A 20,766-nucleotide genomic window follows, 5' to 3' on the forward strand; every position below is an offset into this window, starting at 1 on the left:
TGGGTGGGGGCCGGAGGGGCGGGGAGGGGCACTTGGCGGCTCCCGGTGCCGCCGCCGCCCGCCACCGCCTCTGCTCCCCGCGCGCCCGCAGCCGCGCTCGCTCTCTCGGGCCGGGGAACTGCCGGCGGCCGCCGCGCGCTCCTTACTTATAACTTCTCGCTCCGGCGCTCCCCCCCACCCCCCCGCCTCCTGCCCGCTGCGCGCCGGGGCCGGCCGCCAGGCTCCACCCCCTCCTTTTCTTCTCCCCCTCCCTCCCGCGGCTCCTCTGCGGTTGCCATGGCAGCTAAATAAACAAACTCGGCGCACGTGGGGGCGGGGGAGGGAGGGGCGCGGGCGCGGGGAGGGAGGGGCGCGGGCGGGGCCGGGCCCGGCCGTGACGCCAGCCCGGCAGCTGGCGGGCAGGAGCCGCGCTGACGCCGGCGGCGGCGGCCCGGGCGCGGGGCGAGGGGTGCCGGACGCGGGGCCGCTCGCCGCGCGAGCAGGGCGGTGCGCGTCGCCCTGCTCCGACCCCTGCGTTCGAAGCCCGCGGCTGAGAGGCTGGTGAGGGCGGCGGGGAACGGCCGCGCGCCCCACCCCCGCTCCCGCGCGCGCGCCGCGCCGCGCCGTCTGCGCGCTGGAGGAGAGCGCGATTATCCGTGTGACTCATGCGGCCCCGAGCCCTCCCCTGCGCGCGCAGGCGCCCGGCCCCGGCCCCGGCCCCGGAGCGCCAGCTCGGGCGCTGGGCCTAGCGCTGCACGGTTCCTCACGGGCTCTTCTTCAGGGTGGGGCTTCGGGGGTGGGGCCGGGGGTGGGGGCCCCCCAGAGGAGGGGGGTGCCCGGCGCTGTGTCGCGGGGACTGGGAGCCGCAGAAGGTCCGGGCATGTTTCCCGGAAAAGGCGAGAAGAGGCCGCCATGGGAAACCGGGTTATGGTTCTGGTATTTCAGGAGCGAGGAAGCAGGGAAGGGGTGCCGGGTTAACTGGGTGCCGTGGGGAAGGCAAGATGGGGCTGCTGGGCGCGGGGACACCTTTCAACCAGGGGCTCTCAAAGCTCTTTGCAAACTGCGCACTCTTCACTCCACTTTATAGATGAGAAAACTGAGTCATAAAGAGGTGAAGAGGCGAGGGAAAGGTCACACAACAACGCGTTGCCTTCAGCTCAGGCTCGCGGCCGTCCAGTCCACCCAAAGGGTCTTAGCTGGAAAGTGGCCACGAGCCAGGAGGTGGAGCGATGCGGTGGGACCCCCGGTTCCCGAGAAGGGTCCACCCCGAAAAGAGCCCGCGGCCGCCGTCCGTGCCCACCGGGAAGGGAGGAGGAAACGGCGGTCGTTATTTCAGTCTTATAACTCTGCCTCTCCATCCACCCCTCTCCCCCCTTAGTTTGTGATCAGTAATTTTCCAGCCGGGAAATGTTTTCGCCCTCATCTTGTCTGCAAACATACTTTTTTTTTAAACGTGAGTGTGGTGTTCGGTATCGCTTGCTAAACGTCGGTTTGCGAGGTGTTTAGTTTGGATTCGGGCGCGCAGAGCCAAGCTCCGCCCGCCCTCTCCACCGAGCCCCCTCGTCGGTACACGCAGCCGCTCCCAGCGGGTGTCAGAACAGGAAAGAAAGGCAGGAGCCGACGCCAGGGAAAGGGCGAGCCGCAGCCCTGCGTGCGTTCTCTCTGTGTGAGCTCTGGTTGTCTCTACGTTAAGTTGTCACCTGTTTGTTTTGAGTCCTGCGATTCTGGTACCTATTAGGTTTCCTCAGAATATTTATTATCCCTGATTTTTTCCACTCCTTGCCGGCCACAGAAGCATTCTTGGAATGCAGCATCTCGCTCCGAATGAATCCGCTGGGCCTTTTCTACCAAGGCCAGGAATCCCTGTAGGTCCGGAGCTGAGCGCGCTGGAAGATGACTGGCATCCTCTTCCTGGCTGTGGTCAGGGGCTTCGAGGGCCCGCTGCTGGGGGAGGGGTGTGCTTTGGCAGAGAAACCTGGATCCGTCTACACTTGGCTTACTGGGTGGGGTTCAGCCCTCCCATGAAGGAGCAGCTCGAGGAGCTCATTTAACTCTTTGAAAACATTGCCCTTTTCAAAGGGAGGAACCTAGAAAGGCAGACACCTGCTACCTCCTCCCCTTACCCAAAATTTCTTGGGAAATTCTCCTTCAAGGCCAAGATTCCTAAACCCCAGTGAACTTGGTTTTGCCCTTGATTGATAGTCATCAACCCAGGATGTAAACTTGTAAGTGAGAACTTGGAATTTGTAACTGAGGTCGGCAGTGCAGGAGGTTTTTTTCTGCTTTGCTTTTATTCCTCTAAGGCAGTAGCCCTTCCCCTTACCAAAAAAAAAAAAAGTAACCGCCGCTATGAAAAAACAATATTACACAGATGAATTGGAAAGCCACTATTATTATGTCATTTAATCAAGACAAGATTCAGAAATTCAATTTAGAAAGATGAACTTGTAGTTTCCAAACAGCCTTCTGGAGGAAGAAAGCCAGTGCCTCTTCGTGGCAGGCAACTATCTGGTTATTCTTCTGATTGCATCATAGAGGGAACTCTATATATTCACCCCAGAGTTTTCTAAAAGAGGTTAAGGAACTTCAAGTTCACAAATCATCTCCTTACAAGGCAGGTGCCTGGTATGACAACAGGGTTATGACCCTCCCTCTCTTCAGAACAGGTAGGTCCAGAAGAGTTAAATCCCTGCCCCATATAATTTATAAACATGAGGCTGAGTAAACCTTTGATGACTAAATTGCACTCTAAAATAATAATAATAGAAGACACCCTTTAAAGAAGAATTAAATACTGGTGACTTTATTTCAGCAAACTGATATTACAAGTTTTGTGGTATGGAAGTTAATTATTAATGTCCTTGGAGTTATAAAATAGATTTTTTTTTTCCAGCCCAAACTACATTAGTTGGCAGGAGATGTGATGGAAACCATCAGGGCTAGGGGATTAATGTGAAGCCATTGAGAGGCGTGATGGATTGAAGAGGCTGCAGAAATGTTTCAAGTGAAGGATTCAATACCAGAACTGGGCACCAGGGCTGGGCACATAGCTCTGGAGGCCGGCTGCACCCTAGCCTGGGGTGTATGTGTACCACTGCCCGGGACTCAGGGAAAAAAATGCTTTTTTCAGATGGTGAAAGCCAGAGATAATTTTAAGTGTCCAAATTGCTTTGAAATGAAACCCCTACTGATAATAACTATGAGAGGGGTCTGCACATTTTAAGAAGGTGGCAAAGCTTCACTTCCACCTCCTTGTTAGACTTCAGCTTCGTTTGAATCCTAGTCTTGGGTAGAGGTTAAGAAAGTGGACTTCAGCATTTGATTTTTGGAGTTCGTGTTCTGGCTCTGCTGCTTCCCTTGACTTCACTTTCCCATTTCTTCTAAAAAATGGGGAAATGAATAGTATCTACTTAAGTGATGAGGATTATAAATGGGACCTTCCAAGTAAAGTGACTTCACACAACAGGTATTGATGTCCAGGTGCGCTCCATTACAGCATAAGCCTTAGGAGGACAGATGCTATCATTCTGTTTACCCCTGTATCCTCAACACCTTGTGCAGTGTCTGCCGAACATGTGGTCATGTTCAGCAAGAGTTGGTTGAACAAATGAGTAATGAGGTTTCCTTTTTGAACACTTCGACAGGAAACTGGTTTTTCCTTTCAGCTCTCAACTGTAGACTCCCCCACCTTTTTTTGTTACAAACTACCAGACCCCCCCTTTTTTGGTCAAGAACTACCAGACTCATCATTTTCCCTATTGTCATTTCATTACTCTTTCCACATTCCTTCATTTTCTTTGACCAAGGCATCTGCGTGCCTACAGAGTTCAGCCATTTCTGATATTTCCAAATATCTAAAGATTCTAACCAATATCTAAATATCCAACCATTTCTAAACACCTTCACTATCTTTCCCCTAATTCTGAGTTGGGCTGGCAGGGTTCAGCCTCGCTACAAAGGAGCACCTTGGCTCCAGCCCTCCTCATTGGTAGTTACTAATTACTGCTATAGCCTCCAGACTGTTGCCCCTCCCCCCACCCATCCCACCAGAGTTTCTCTGCTAGATGGAATCCATGCGGCTCACACTTTGCCACACTTCTGCTCTGCTCACCTCACCACCACGAGCCAATCTTTCAATAGCCCCCTTTGCTTAGAGGAGCAAGACTGAACCCCTTAGCCTGATGTCCCACCCTGGCCCTGGACAGACGTTACAGGATCATCTCTAGAGACTGACCCCACCCTCCCTAAATGTTAACCGATGTTCCCTCAAGCCACTGAACACATGATGTGCTTTTCCTGTCTGAAATGTCCTTTCTCCCCAGGGGCTCTCATCATCTTCAACCTGTAGAGGTCGATGATCTCTGACTTGTTCCTGGGGTCTGTTAGTCCCCAGCTAGGTCAGTCTTCTTGCCTCTGAGCTCCGACCAAGCTGGGTGGCAACTCTGCAGCGCCATTTTCCCAGTGGATGGCCTGTGTCTGGTTACTCATCTGTGGTTCTGCTTCCCCTGTGGCATCTTTAAGACAGCTGCCCAGTGGCTGTTCATTGTAAGATGAAGCAAGTGAGCAAAAGGGTAGGACTGTTCATCTGGGAACCTGCCCTTATCATGGCCTTTCTCTGTTTTTCATCCCTCTCTTCCTCAGCCTGCTTCATTTCTTTCTTTGAAAAGTTAGGTGAAGGAGACAGAAAATAAAGTCCTTCCTCACTCTCCTCACAAAGCAGTTGGACACAGTGAGAGCACAGGCCTGGCCAAAGCATTGTAATAAAACAAACTAGAAAACACAAACAAAAATAACCAAAACCCAAACCGAAACCAAATGGAGAAAGAGTCAACTCTTTTCTGTGGCCAAATCCATTGCCTTTCAAAACCCAAACACTGGATATCAAAGTTTTTAGAGCAGAAAATGAATCACAGACATTTAAAAATCAATTCTCAGAAGTTTAAAATCTTTATCATGGGCTTTTAGGTTTGATCACTGAAGTTGCAGTGTGAGTCCTCCAGAGTTAGCCCCAATGCATTCTTCAAGCTACTTAAAAAGACATTTTACACTTAATGGGATTATCTGAAAGACTCCGGAGTTGTTCTGACAGCAGTATGCTAAATTGGGCTTTTCAGTGCCCTCAGCTAGTTCTGAGATGTGTTAAGAAGATACCAAAAAAACAAAAACAAGCCCTCCTTTTAGTTTGTTTATTTTTAAATGTCTACGTACATGGTGATAGTAAAGAGTAAGACTTATAGAAGAAATATTCCTCCTAACAAAGAAATGAAGGCCTGGCATTTATCTTTGTCTAGTGGGATTGTCTTTAAGGCCAGAAGATATTATATGCATTGGAAAATAAATACAGCATTTGAAAGAAAATGAAATGGCAAAGAAGGCAAATCAGCATAGAAAACCTTGTGTTGGAATTTTCTCCTTTCTTTGTTCAAATTTTCACAGGCCTGGTAATAAAACAGGGGAGAATTATCTATCAGAGGGCAACTAAAACATTACACTCTCAAAAGATTCTATTTCCTTTATTTAAAAGCCTCTGTGCCTCACATTAATATACCAACAGTGTCACCCTCGTGAGGAAAAGTTGGGTTCCTGTGTAAGTCAGAATGGAGGTAAAATCTTTGCATTATGGAAAGCATAGGGATTCTGAGGGTTTGAAAAGAAGTTCCTCACACCCTGAGAAATGCAAACAAGAAACAAACAATTCTGTGTTTAATTTTCTTCTCAGTTTGTGGGTCGGACAAGAAGATAGGTTATTTTTGCCAATTTGACATTACGTACTTCGAGCCAGGGAAATGATTTTAACACACACACACACACACACACACACACAATGCATTTGATTACCCTGCGGTTGACTCTTTTTCACAAACATTGTGTTTGTTAATCAATTTGAATGTACTGGCTGGTGGGAGGATGGCCAGTGCAAATGCGGAAAGAAAAATAAAAAGGGCCCCAATAAATTTCTGACAGCACTCAGATACCTCATTGTGCTTGATGCCTTGTTTTATTCAAAGTCAGCAACTCAGGTCAGGACACATGGTTTTCTATCGGGATGATCAGAAGCTTCTTGAAAGAGGAAGCCCTGGAATAGATAGTGGATCTTAGAGGTATTTCCAGCTTTGTAATAGAGATTCAAGAAGGTAATCTGTTCAAAGACTGCACTCAGTCTATGTTGTCAGTTGCCCATGGATCTTTCTGGTTACTACATTTACCCAACAAAACTCTGAGAGTGAAGTGTTTATGGGAAGCAATGAGCTGCTGAATTTCAATGTTCTATGCCTCATTCAGCAAACTCAGTTTTTCATTAAAATAGAAACTCCTTTGGACTTCTCTATTAAAGACAGTGTCTCCAGGGCTAGCTGAGTGCAGATCAGAGTGTCCTTATCTGAGTTTCTTTGAGCCTGTTTGCTATGTTTGCTATGACTTGGTGAAGGAGAGGGACTTGGTTGAATTCCCTGGGATATGGGAGATGAAGAACTGATTTGAGATCATTTGATAAAAAATCATTTGAGATAAAAGTAGTTTAGAGACTCTCAGGGAGGTGGCTGGGTCTGCCACCCAGGAGTTGGAAGAAGGCCCCATTTGCCTCTTACTACCTGGATGACCCTGGGAGACTGTCATTTAGCCAGCCCCTACTTGTCTGTAAAATGGGACAATGGCTGTATCTGCCTCTCACACTACTGTGAAGACAAAGTGAGATATCGAATCTGAAAGCTACCATTAATATTAGTTTCTCCCCCACAACAATGTAACTTGACCTGTCGATAGTTATTCCTGTTTGAGAAACGTAAAGTGGGTTCTAAAATAGGCAACTTTGGGAGATGATGCAATATGTTGGTCAAAGTGTAAAATGCTTTTTCACACTATTTTCTTTTCTCCAAGTGTCACGGCAGATGCAACAATGAAAGACCAGGCTCACCTAAAACCTCACAGGGAACAGTTTCAATTAAGGTCATGTGTACGTTAACTTGAAGATCATACTTCTTGGATTCATGCCATGACTTGCAAACACCTTTCATTGGTTGTGTCAAATCTAGAAAAGAGGGTGACCTTGACCTTTCGTAAGGGCGTCAAGAGTTAGGTTAGACAAAGCCAAGGTCACCACTGAAGAATTATATCAGGTGGACAGTGTTGGCAGAGTTCTAACTTGGTCTTTCCTGCAAGAGCACTGGAAGGAATCTCCCTCCAGGAATCAGAGGGAACAGGGACATTCAAATAAATAGTGTCATGCCAGTCACTATACCAGATACCATGCAAGCACTTCAAATGCAGTAAGTCATTTCCTCTTCACACCACCTTTCTGAGGTAGGCGCTGCCAATAGTGCACTAGAATTCAGGCTTCAAGAGCTGTGGACCCTACCTGACTTACTCGTGTTCTAAAATGTAATGCAGTTTGCTGGCATTTAATACATGCCCATGTATATTTGTTTTAATAACCGCATTTTACCGTGTAAAGTACCACAGTATAGAGTGATGAAGAGAATGGCCCAGGGTTGTCTCCTTGGAGCCCAACCAGGGAAGGCAGCCTGGGCCTGCCTGTGCCACCTCTACTCCATTTGTAGCCTGTTCTTTATTCATCCTCATTTGCTCCTGTCCTCAGCTGTGTGAGGCTTCCCTGAGTCCAGAATTCTTGGATCAGATTTTTCAGACATGTACACTTTTTTTTTTTTGTGGGACTCTCGCTGGTGGCCGGGGAACGAACCCCGGCGCTGCAGAGGCTGCGGGCAGCCTCATAGCCCAGCACTCAACCGCTGCGCCACCCGAGGAGGCCCCAGACATGTACACATTTTAATCTTTGCCCTATGTTGGAGGAAAAACAGTCACTAGGTTCATTGGCTGGGGAGGAATATTAGGGCCTAACTGTTTGGATCGATGGATGGATGCAGGGTGGATGGGTGGATGGATGGATGGGTAGATGGATGGATCTTCCAATTGCTGCTTGTATATGCTTCAATCAACAATCTGGTTTCATCCTGTGCCTCACTCTCAGAGTTTCTTGATGTCTCCGCTTCTTGAGCCTTTCCAGGGTCTTGCACTCTGCAATCATAAGCTTTCATTTCTACTTTCTCTGATCTGAGTTTGGGGACTTTTGTCTATGTGTTTCCCAGTGTTTCCCACTCTCTCTCTGTCCTGGTTAGTTTTGACTTTTTGATTTCTTTATCATCACTTTAAAGGGGTTTCAAAAGGAGCACCATGCTTAACCAAAAACCCCTTGCTCATTTCATTATTAAGGGTAAATCTTTTTTATTTCAAAAATTAATGCTTGCTTATTCCTAAACATCTGTTAATAAATGTGTGTTTTACATTAAAAAATCCACATTATACCAATCTAGATATGACTATATACCCATTTGGGGTATAAGTTTTCAGAATTTTTATGCTTATATGAAAATATTAATATTTATTTAAAACATGGATTATTATGTGCACACAACTTTGTAAACTTTTATTTTCACCTGGTGTTATACCACAGACATCTATTCATGCTAATATATAGATGTACCTCATATATTTTTTATCATATTTTGATATTTCCTAATTTTGGTATTTAATCACTCTCCTTTTGGTAGTTTAGATTGCTCTCAATTTTTCACTATTATAAATTTTTTACAAGCATCATTAGGCATATTCACTTATTTTCTTAAACTCGGAACACTTCACAAATTTGCATGTCACCCTTGCACAGGGGGCCATGCTAATCTTCTCTGTATTTTAGTGTAAGTGCTGCCAAAGCAAACACTTTCTTAAGCTCAATTTATAGAACTTGATTTACGAGTTCAACATTATCAAATGGTTCCTCAAAAAAAAAAAAATGTATATTCCCATCAGCAATTTACATTCAGGTCAGCAAGGTATCAAGGTGTTGGTTTCCTTACAGCAGAAGACCTCGTTCTTTGGCTACTCCCTTTAAATACTGACACCTGCATTATTAGTTTTGGGGCTAGTCAGCCTTTCATGGCTGTGAGTTTGGGCTTCCTTCAGACTTTGAAGACGTGGAAATTGCACAGTGTTAGAATATAATCAGGGGCTCCCACTTTGCACATAAGGAAACAGGAGCTCGGGAGTAGCGGTGACTTGCTCGTACCCGGTGCTGGTGGAGCTGGGACAATAGAAAGAGTGTCCTGACCCCTCATTAAGTCCGAACCTCCTTCCCTGGATGGACATGAGAACCCCTGCAACCTGCCCTTGCCTGAGCTCCTGGCCCCTGCCCGCTGAAGCCGGAAGCGTGGTCCTCACAGGGGGATGAGAACCCCAGTTCAGAGACCTGGTAAGAGGCTCCGCCTTCCCTGGGCGCACTGCCTGTGCCAGGCCCACATTCCTCCTGGGAGCCCCATATTATTAATCCCATTACACAGAGGACGGACACGAAAGAATTGGACATTAAGTTAACCAAATTAGTAATCAGAGGAGATTTAGCACTGGGGACTAGATTGGATTTATTTTTAGAATGAATTCTGTGTCACTGTGTGAATTGGATTTAAAGGGAGGGAGAGTGGTTGCATTGGTCTCCCCTTATTTGAGTCTCTGCTTCCCAGTTTTAGTTACCTGCAGCCAACCATAGCATGGAAACATGCACAATAAGCCATTTTGAGAGACAGAGTTCAAGCACATTCACATAACTTCTATTACAATATTTTGTTAGAGTTGTTTATTTTTATTGTTAATATGTTGCTGTGCCTAATTTGTACACTAGCCTTTACCAGAGGGATGTAAGTATAGGATAAAATATGGTACTTGTACTATCTACTGGGGGACTTAGACCTTAACCTCCCCTATAGATGGGGGAAGGATGCTGCTGTGTCAGCAAGACCTGTCTGCCCTGTGTGGATTATGGAGATGATTCCCGTGAAGACTGGTGGTATTCTGGTTCCTCTTTTCTCTAACACACACAACTTAAACATAAGCATAAAACCCAGCAGCATGAACAGCTTCTCTAGACCCCATCTAGCTGTTTCAGGATTTTGTGTGGCCTGGTCTGGATCACCAGTCGAACACAATGCTTGCTGGCAGAGTCTCTGCTCTGGAATGATTGAGCTGTCCAGCATGGCCAGTGTGTAAATGTCAAGTAAACACCAAATTCAAGTGCAATCTAACTATTGTACTGGGACTGTTTGCTTTAGATATACCAGTCAGCAGGAAGGGGGAAGGACAGGGAGAGGGGAATGTATGACACTCCACAAGGCAGATTCTGAATGTTGCGAGCTCTCCCTTGACCAGCTGGAATCTTGGAGAGACCAATGTCAAATAAATAAGGAGCCGTGCTCCATGTTGCAAAAATAAGCATATCCACTGGCTTGAAAAAAAAAATTCAGATGAGAGAATATTTTCCAGTCAATCACACTGCAGCAAAGTCATCCTGTTGAATCTGTGACTCATTGACTCTGTGTGTCAATAGACAGAGAGCCAGCCCAGTGTTATGACTTCACTGGGAGATGCAGCAGGAGCGGGAGGAAGCAGGGCCGACCGTCAAACGGGGCTCCAAACTACGACAATAAGTAACAAGGAAATTCTGACCACTCGTAGGCTGGGTAATTGCACGTGCTGTTCCCTTTTTTTTAGTTCTTCCTTGGCTCCTAGGAAAGAACCAGTTTAAAATGTGGCTGACTTCATCCTTTCCTTGCATCCGCATTGATGACGTGGTCATGCTAAGGGCTAGGGCGCACAGAGCCTCCTGTGCCTGGTGTCCTATAGACCTCGCTATCACGTCCTTTCCTTGGAGAAATTCTCTAAGGTGGTTGGTATTTGTATTATTCTGTAGGTGAGAATATTGAAGTCCCCATAGGTTGCCTTTGGAGACTTCTGGTCAATGATTCTAACAGTTTTTCCTGGCTTTCATTTCAGGCTCTGTGCAGTTTTCGCATAGTCTCTCCTTTTGCTGTCCTACTGTGAGTCAGACACTACCCTCGGCCTTGGTGTCTCCATAGGCAGATGAAACTGTCATTACTGCTCTCCAGGACTTGCCAGAATACTCTTGTTTGATATTTCAGATCACTGCGACATGATGGTTTAAGTTGCCTGATGGGAATAGATATTTTAGAAGAGAGAATACAGACTCATTGCTTCTTTCCAACGTTGCGCTATTTGCAGATTCTGCAGGAATGCACTAAGAGATAATAGACCAGGGCCTCCCCTGGTGGCACAGGTGGTTGAGCGCAGCGCTGTGAAGCCGCCCGCAGCTTCTGCAGTGCCAGTTTGATCTCCACCGGCCTCAGAGCAGCCCACATGGCGAGCAGACCTCTCCTGTCTCGCCCGCTGTGTATTTCATCAGTCTGCCTGTTCTGCTTACCACTCTGTCTCTAGTGAATCCTCTCACCCTCCTGCGCATCTGCCTGTACCCTGGCTTTTGTATAAATAAAATAAATCTTTAAAAAAAAAAAGAGAGATAATAGACCATAGGTGACCTAAACCATGACGCCAAAAAGGGTGATCTGAAAGCAAAGCTTACAGCCAATTAGCTTTGTTTGGCATCTGGTTCGAGAGGTAGAAGCTTGATGTTGATCTTGTGCATCCACAGAGCAGGGTAGATGGGTATGTGAGCCTTGACTGTGCATCTGGGAGGCTGGCCCCTCGTCAGGTTTGACTACTGCACACACGTGAACTTGGGTCAGTCTGCTCGGTCTGTCCAGTGGGCTTTTTATCTATAACATGAAATAGGGGGTGAAGCAAGTCCCTGGTTGCTCAAAGTAGCAGGATTAATCTGGATGGCTGGAGTCTTGCTTGATTTTGATGGCCTCAGCCTATAAATTTGAAGTGTAAGAAATGAAAAACAAGTAACGAACTTTGCTAGCTCTCAAGATCAAGACATTTCATCATCATAACTCTCTGCAATTCTGTTGGAAACTGAGTTTATAAAGTAGCTTTGATCCTCTAAAAAAATCTGTTGTCCAGATAGACAAAAGCAGTTTTCAGAGTGACTTTGCCTTTAATTTAATATAACATTGATTCTTTTTCTTTCTCTCCGAGGCCTCAAGTGTTCAACTAGTTCTGAGAAGTCCTATATAACGTATTCCTTGGTCGCCTTTATCCTCTTAATGTTACAGTCTTTAAAATTTTTCTTCTTGACACCTGGGAAAATTCTTGAAAGGACGTGGTCAGTCCTCTCTTGCCGGAGTATACTTTCTGCAATTTGTCTTGGCTCTGTGTTGTTTGTCAAGCCCTCACCGAGCCCTGTGAGTGGGATGCTCCGTTTACCATTTTGAATTTCTCCCCTTTCAGTTGGCAAGCATCATATGTCTGCTGTAATCTGCCTGAAAAACAAACAGGAGAGTTTACACTGGTTTCTGTGTCAACCATCTGCTTTCTCAATGATCTGTACAATACTGTAAGTGCTAGAAAACAGTGTGGACATGCACATGCACGTGTGTGCAAAAAAAACCACTTCCTCCCTTCACATGACTCCTATTTAGGGAGCACCAACTATGTCTCTGGCTCAGTACTTGCCACTGAGGACCCCGGCGGAGAGCAAAGATAGCTTCGATCCTACCCCGAGAGAACTTAGAGTGTATTGCCAGGAGAAAGACATTAATCAAATAATCACAAAAGTAATTGTAAACTGTACTAACTACCATGAAAAAGGCTGTGCAGAATAGGGAAGCTCATGCTATAGTTGGCCTGGCCCATGTGAACAAGGAGTGGGGAGAGGATCCTCATATTCTCTTTTGACCTCTGATCCCTGATAAATGATTAAGACAAGTTTAGTTTTGTTTTTTATGCCCTTACATTTCTAAACCCATCATGATCTCAGTGGGATTTATATTTTTTAAATCATTTAATCTCCCAGGCGAGGGACTGAGGATCCAGAGGTGAAGAAGACATTGCACGAGAGATATGCCATGGAGGAAATGGTCATGCAAGGTGCCAAACATTACAATAGCGAGTGGGATGCATGGGAGTCCAGAAGAGAGCAGACTAAGTTCTACAGGGGCAGCACCTGGCAGGGAGGTTGGAGGAAGATCGTCCAGGCAGAACACGGCACTCACATGGGAGCTCTGACCCTGTAAGTAGACCAGTGTACATCCAGTGGGGCCAAAGTGCTGTGTGTAGGAGGCATTGGTGAATCTTTGGAAAAGTCCTTTGGGGACAAAAAAGCTGGGTGCTCCGGCATCTAGCTAGAAGCCCCCAAGAAACTAAATTGCCTGACACCTATACCATAAATCATTCTTGTACGGTCCCTTCCAATTCTGTGAAGCCTTCCAGATCAGAATATTATCAAACTACAAGGAGCAGAAGGAATCAACAGGGTAGGAAATAGTATAAAAAGGAACCACAGGGCCTCCCCGGTGGCGCAGTGGTTGAGCACTGGGTTGCAAAGCTGCCCACAGCCTCTGCAGCGCCGGTTCTATCCCCGGCTGCCAGGCGAGGGTCCCACATGGCGCGCAGACCTCTCCTGCCGCCCGCTGCTCCCCTCACCAGTGTACTTCGTCTGTCTGCCTGTTCTGCTCTCCGCTCTGGCTCTGGTGAATTCTCTCACCCTCCCGCGCTTCTGACTGTACCCAGTGCTTGTATAAATAAATAAATAAATCTTTTTTTTTTTTCTGCCTCCATATCTTTTTTTTTTCTTTCTCATCATGTTCTATTTATTTATTTTAAATAAATAAATCTTTAAAAAAATAAAATAAATAAAAAGGAACCACAATTAAAAAAACTGAAGGGTCAGGCGTAGGCCTTCCATTAAGTCCAAAAATTGCTCAAGACCCACATGTTACTATTATACTTTCCTCACTTCAAGGGATTCTTGATTTGAGATCTGCATTCATTTGGGGGGCGTAAATGTGTATAGGTCTACCACTCAGAATATGAATCATATTTTTCTTCAAATCCATCCATTTAAAAAATATTTTAAAACAGTAAAACATATTTAATAGTAATGTGTATAACATCACAAGTTAGAGGTGCTGTGTCAATGGTTAATAACCCTGTAATGTGATAAATGTCTAACAATGAAAACAATGCATCAGTCCATGAGTTCATCCTGAGTCCCATCAGTGGCAATTGTATTCCACTTTGATAAAAACCAGTCTACAACAACCCCAGGGCTGTTTAGTTGTTAAAAATCAAAGGCTTCCTTATATTTCCCATCACTTTTAAGTCACAACAGTGACTGAGCGCAATCTATTCTGTCTAAGCTGAGGTTTCTATGATAGCAGATAAGGGCCATTGCATTCTTCTGCCATTGGGCTTGCATTCTCTCTCCCTCCTTATTTTCTCCCATCCAAATGACTAATTGCCCACCTCCCTCCTCTTATACTCCTAGTATTGCAGCTTCTGGTGGTCAGTTGTCTGTTTAAAATATTTATTTCTCCTTTCTGAATTATCCCTCAAAAAAACAAAACAAAACAAAACAAAACTTCAACCCTAAAACAGTAGTGACTCAAGGCCCATTTCACAGATGAAGAAGCTGCATCGAGGAATAGCTGTTCTATCTCAGTGCAAGTGGTTGGTCAGAGCTGGGCCTGGAGTTCCAGAACGGGCTGGATATCCAAAGCCGTGGCTCGCTCTCTCTGACTAAATTCACTTGGTGAACTTTGCTCCTCATCTATTTAACAGGAATTTGCTGAATGCCAGTTATGTGCAAAGCACTCTGGGATGTGAAGGGATATTCAGGGAAGAATATGAGTGACAGAAGCTGTGTTCCTGGGGGAGTCAGAATTATGAAGGATTATCTTCTTGGTTTTGAATTGTATCATATTTTAGTGAAGTAACACTGGCTGGCAACGCTGAGTATGACTATAGGTCACACCTCTTCAAATGTATGTTACAAGGATCCCTGTTTTTTTTTTTTTTTAAAGATTTGTTTATGCATACAGAAACTGGGGTACAGGCCTGAGGTGTAGGGGGTGGAGAATTCACCAGAGACAGAGTGGGGAGCAGAACAGGTAATCTATTGAAATACACTGCCTAGGGTAGCAGTGGGTGAGACAGGAGAGGTCTGCTTTGCCATGTGGGTCAGCTCCCTGGCCGGGGATTGAACTCGTGCTGCGACTTAACCCCTTGTGCCACCAGGGAGGCCCCAGGATCCTGTTTTTTTAAGAAATAAATTTAATTTTTAAGTTTAAAAATTTCACTGATTTCATGTCACATGGTAAAGACACATGGTAAAATTCAGATAGCTTAGGGAAAACCCAAGATTAAAAGTTAAACCTTTTCCTATTACTCCTAAATACCAGATCTGTTCCACAGATGAAGCCATTGTAAATAACGTCTTCTTTTTTTTTTAAATATTTATTTATTTATGCATATAAGAACGGGAGTGTAAGCCAGAGGTGGGGCGGGGGTTGGTGAGAGGAATCACCAGAGAGTGGGAGCAGAACAGGAAGATCCACTGAAATACACTGCTGAGGGGAGCAGTGGGCAAGACAGGAGAGGTCAGCTGCACCATGTGGGTTACTCCCTGGCAGGCAGGGATCTCCCTCATGCTGTAGTGGCTTTCAGTAGCTTGATAGTGCTGTGTTTAACCCCTGTGCCATCAGGGAGGCCCTATTGTGAATTGCTTCTTATTTTCACTTTTCCCTTTGAAGACACTTTGAAGAGATTCACAACAAAGTATATGTTTTCTTTTCCTTTATAAAGTCAATAATGTAGAAATAGGAAACCCAGTCCATGAAAAAAAAAAAAAAGGAAGCGAGTACGCAATACAGTTGCTCTGATTGAATGTCCAACCTGCTTCTTAGCTTGTAGGCCAAGACAAAAAGGGAACCAGCTGAGTTCCATGGCCCTCATTATCATAGAGGAAGAAGTCCATTGTTATTCTGAATCCTCAAGCCTCAAGTTCAAGTCTCACCTGGAAGCCCATATAAGGATATTGATAGGCACAATAATCAATGTTATGGCAACAGCTTCATAGCAGATGCCTATGTTTGTCCACCATTTCTCCTGAAGGTCTTTTAAATAAGGTCAAGGGTTTAACAACAACGATGCAGACACCAGCGAGGGCTTGGCTAACCTGATTCCACATCTGGCTGTGACACAAAGCAGAAGGGAATAAAGCTCTAGTTTGGGCTACCAGTGGAGAACAGCAAGCAGATCTCTGTGGAATCTGCGACCATTTGCAAATTGAGCAGTGGAGAAAGCCTTGCAAGGGATGGCCTTGGAGGAGCAGGAGTCAGGATCCCAGAAGGGGGGGACAGGGAAGGGCCTTGCAAGTTTAGGGAGCAAGTGCAAAGGCATAAAGAAATGAAAATGCTTGGCCGCTTGGAGAATGTTAAGCTGTCGGGGGTTGAGAGAAAGAAATTCTAATAAGGCTTCCATTAAAGAGGCTGGATTTGCTGCTTGGACATTTTCTAGCTCTGCCGAGACAACTTTTTGTTGAGTTAAGCGAAAACGAATGAGAATCAGATGGGCCACATTTCTCTTGAATACACACGGGCTTAAAAACGAAGGGGAAAAAGAACTTGACAGAATGTGTCTTGGCTTTTGCCAAACCCAAAGTATTTGAAAAATCACACAAGACACATCTCAAACCCAAACACATGCCTGGATTCTCCCACTCCTAATTGCAGCTGCAGCCATTTAATAAAATGAATTGTGTACAAAAAATGGAGCCTGAATGGAGCAGCTTCATTAGAGAGAATGACTGATGCGGGTGGTTAGCCAGTTTGCCCTTGAGAATGAACACATCTCATTACCCCCACAGAGAAAAAGAGAGGGCCCACATAGGGTCGCTAACCAAGCTATTGAACAGACTCTTTTGTAGAACAATTAAAACCCATATTACTGAACTGCATTGTATCATGTGTAGAAAGAACTCGCATCTCTTGTTTCTCCCCCTCTCCATCTCTGGGTTTTACATTTCGGAATGTAAAAATGAAAAGAAATATGTTTTGCATCAATCTCTATTCACACGAGTGGAGACCAAATGAGAGATGGTGGAAACAGAAGAACAAGATCGCTAACACTATTTGTTGTGCTTCTAAACTCTCAGCTTGAGGATCACCAACGATTGAAAGGTGGCAGGAATGTGAGACCGAGAGAGGTTAACTGATTTATCTAAGGCTCACAGCTGGGGAGTCGTAGAGTTCAGACTTAATCCTGGATCGCTGATTTCTGTCCTTTCATGGTAAACTCTTTATTGGGTCAGACTCAGAAACTTGGAAGAAGAAAGGGGAATTATCTTGTATATTCCTTATTCCCTCCCTCCCTCCCTTTCTAAACAGACGCTGGGATCCGAAGACAGGTAAGGTGCCTTCAAACTCCGTCCGTGGAGATGATCATATGGCTATGCTGACAGAGCTTAAAAATAAAAAAATAAGCAGCCACTGAAAAAGGATTCAGTAGGGGTGGGGGTTGCAAAGTTAAGGAGGAGGGCTTCACAGAAGGCCTGGAAGGTGCCCTGAAGCCCAAGAGATAATGTGCTGATAATGTGCTCATATATGACAAAGTGGGGTGTGAGGGAGGTGTGAGAAGTGTGGTGGGTGTGGATGGGTAAGGGAGCAGCTGGGATCAGGGGCTCTGAGGCTCAGTGAGGCCAGGTGGTGGTGGTGCTGGCAGCACATGAGAGAAGTGGCAGAAGTGGGCTCTGATCCCAAAGGGTCTTGCATAACACGTGAGTAGGGTGGTTGGGCTCAATGGTGGTGTCATGCCCAGGACTGCTCAGGACTCATCCTCCCGACATGAAAGTTCTTAAAGTGAGGAAGGCTCTGGCGACTATTTTCCTGTGTGTGTGTGTGTATTTTGAAGTTATTTAATGCAATCAAAACAGTGTCCTTGTTGAGCTATATACTTCAGATTCATGCTCTTTTTCTGTATTGAGGCTCTGTCTCAATAACAAAAGGAAAAAAAAAATGATACGCTGGGCAGAATCCTTACCAATTTTTTAAACTATAAGATCTCAGTCCATTAAAGCAAAGATTGTGGTAAAGTAATTGGAATACATAGAATTCATAGAATTACCTTTTTTTGCCCTGGGACTCAGAGAGTGTTCCAAAAAACCTTGGGAAAATTAGTATACTACAGGCTTCCCTGTTCCCTGAAAGGTGAGGATTCCTACAAAAGCTTTTATTCCCTGACAAGGCATGATGTGAAGAAGCGTTGCCATGAATTTATACGGAAAAAATTTTAAGAATTCCTAGGTCCCAAAAATAATCTGCCAAACCATACCAAAAAACACATAAAACCAAAGAGAGCACTAACTTATAGCAAAAGCAGCAGGGCTATGACACTACATAGCTGGTGTGAAATAGTTCTGGGGGAGGATCTTGGCCAGGCCACTCTGGCTGCTCAGGATGCATGTGCTGCTACAGCCACTGCCGAACCCTATTTTCACTTTTTACCTTTTGTTGTAAAAGTGAAAATCTCTTTGGATTTCTTTCTGTTAGCAAAGACAGGTACTACATGTAAGTTTTTCTTTTTTTTAAAATAAATTTTATTTTTATATTCCCCATACAATTGCAATCCCCTTATTTTGACCCCAATCCCTCCCCTCCCCACCTCCCACCCTCCATAGAGTGTCTCTTGTTCATAGTTGTTTGTTGATTTTGATTTTCACTTTCTTATAGTTACTCATTTTCCTGGTCCCTTATTTAAGTTTTCTAGATTCCTGCTATGAGTGAGACCATCCGGTATTTTTCTTTTTCTTTCTGGCTTATTTTGCTGAGCATGATCCCTTCTAGCGCCATCCATGTTGCTGTAAACTGCATGTGTTTATCTTTTTTGAATGCTGAGTAATATTCCATGGTATATATGTACCACATCTTCTTGATCCAGTCATCTATTTTTGGGCATTTGGGTTGTTTCCAAAGCTTAGCTATTGTAAACATGTAAGTTTTTCTTAAAAGCATGTAGGTTTTTCATGAAAGTGCCTGGGATAATATAAACTTTCCCAAGCAGAAGTGCCTGGATAAGGAACACCCACCTACAAAGCTCTCTACCTCGATGTTCTGACATTCCTCCAGCATCATTTGTCCCTAATATCTTCCCTCACGCCAACTATTGTTCTTCAATACCTGATCCTGTTAACATGGGCACGTCATGTTCACTCAGCCCAGACCTGGGAGTTCCCTTGACCACACTTTAACCCTTACCCTCTTGTCTGAACAATCCCCCAGTCCTACTAACCTTCCCTTCTACGCCTTTCTTTAATATCTGTCTCTACAGCCCTATTTTTGACGATCTGCCTTTGGTCCTATTTCTTCTTCTCTTTCTCTTCTTCTTACAAAAAAAAAAAAAAAAAAAAAACAAGCCCCAAACACCCCAGATTTTTCATTTATTCTACCAATTTCTATTTTGCCACATCATTCACTTAGATTACTCTAATAGCTCTTTAAATAAAGCCTCCTGCCTCCAGTTTTAGCTCCTGGAAACTGTTCTTCACACTGCTACCGCTACCGTAGCGATTATTTTCATGTGAAAATAACCCACCCATGCCCATCCTGGTTCCCCTACACAGCAGGGTTTGACTCTAACAAGACGGGCCCTCACTACTGCTTCCCTGAGCCCCATCCAGCCTCAGGTGTTACACTGAGCAAACAACAGCTTGCAGCTTCCAGAGCAAGGAAAGTTGCTTGGTTTTTGCTTGTTTGTGTTTGTTGGCTTAATTTTTTTTTCCTTTTTTGTTTTTGCCTCTGTGCCTTTGCTCATACCACTCCCTCCACAGGGGATGCTCTCCCCACCTGTCACTTATTGCTCTCGGGAGGACTCTCAGAAGAAGGTTCATTCTGAATCAGTTTTTCGCTCTCAGCACCTGCCACAAAAATTGGATTGTAAGTGTTCAATAAATATTTACTAGATGAGAAGATTTTTGGACTGGGGCACATTCCAGGATGCCCATTCATTCCCTCACTCATTCATTCATCAGCATGACCTCATTTATTCCCTGCAGAAAGCCTGAAGACAGGGCACCATTCCTATGTTACACATTGGTACAGTTTCTATTATCAATGCTGTGTTTTCTTCCCTCCATATTTTAACATCTTTAAAACTGGAATAGTCATTAATGGCACTTAAAATTGTTATTGGACAGGTGCTTTTCATCTGCTAACCCCCCACCTGCAAACTCCCTCCCAGCACTGGTCCCCTAGCCTTGGGTTCCTCCAACCCTCTAGACCCCTTCAACCTCAGGTCTTTCACATTCCAATTTCCTCTCCCTAAAATTTACCCCTCTGGACAGCCAATGGTCAGTCTCCCAATTTTAAGTCTTTGCTCAAGTACCCACTTCACAGCATAACCGGTCTTTAAAATATTGCAGTGTCCCCTTCTCAAACCTGGAAATCCCCATTCCTCTTGCAACTTAATTTTACTGCCTGATTTCCTCCCTGGAATATATTACATAGAGCAGCACTCCAGCCTATTTTGTTCCCTTTATGTCCTCATACCTAGAACAGTGTCTGGCACAGGGTTAGAGCTTCAGTCACAGGTCGCTTAACTACAGGGGTCCATTCTGAGAAACGCATCATTAAAATGTAACTACACACACCTTGGTGGCTATTTGTAGCCTGTGGCTCCACCTTCCTATATGTGGTCTCTCGTTCACCAAAATGTCATGTGAGTAGGATTGACTGTGTTTGCTGAGTGAATGAGTCAAGGACTCTGCTTTTTGGTTGCTCAGAGGCTGACACTCCTTCCCTTCCCGCCTCCAGCCACTTGTAATGCACATTCCTTCTTTAGATGCCTTAATCCAGAATTACATTTCCCTTTGTCCAGGAACACTCAAGTTATCTCTTTTCTTTGCATATCTTTGCCCTAATGCTTCAGGGTATCTCACTGTCAATTCTAGCTCCAGTCCTGTGACTGGCCCGAGACCAGCTGACAGTGGCTGCATCAGAATGAGACCCTTTTGAACCAGAGCGGCCCTCCCCA

General features: G+C 45.2%; 1 long non-coding RNA gene and 1 pseudogene across 1 annotated transcript in view; one reads left to right on the top strand and one right to left on the bottom strand.

Moving 5' to 3' along the window:
• Positions 1 to 2,323: 2,323 nt before the first annotated feature.
• Positions 2,324 to 20,766, top strand: part of LOC119231000 (uncharacterized) — a 74,749-nt gene continuing 56,306 nt past the window's right edge. The window contains exons 1-2 of the long non-coding RNA XR_005121845.2: positions 2,324 to 2,645; positions 12,755 to 12,970. This is a non-coding gene — a long non-coding RNA (uncharacterized LOC119231000). The remainder of the gene's footprint in view (positions 2,646 to 12,754; positions 12,971 to 20,766) is intronic.
• LOC119233102 (U6 spliceosomal RNA) lies at positions 8,615 to 8,713 on the bottom strand (annotated as a pseudogene).

Source organism: Talpa occidentalis, unplaced genomic scaffold (genome assembly GCF_014898055.3).
Source record: "Talpa occidentalis isolate TD23 unplaced genomic scaffold, MPIMG_talOcc4v2.1 talOcc4.7, whole genome shotgun sequence".
Taxonomy (NCBI): Eukaryota; Metazoa; Chordata; class Mammalia; order Eulipotyphla; family Talpidae; genus Talpa; species Talpa occidentalis.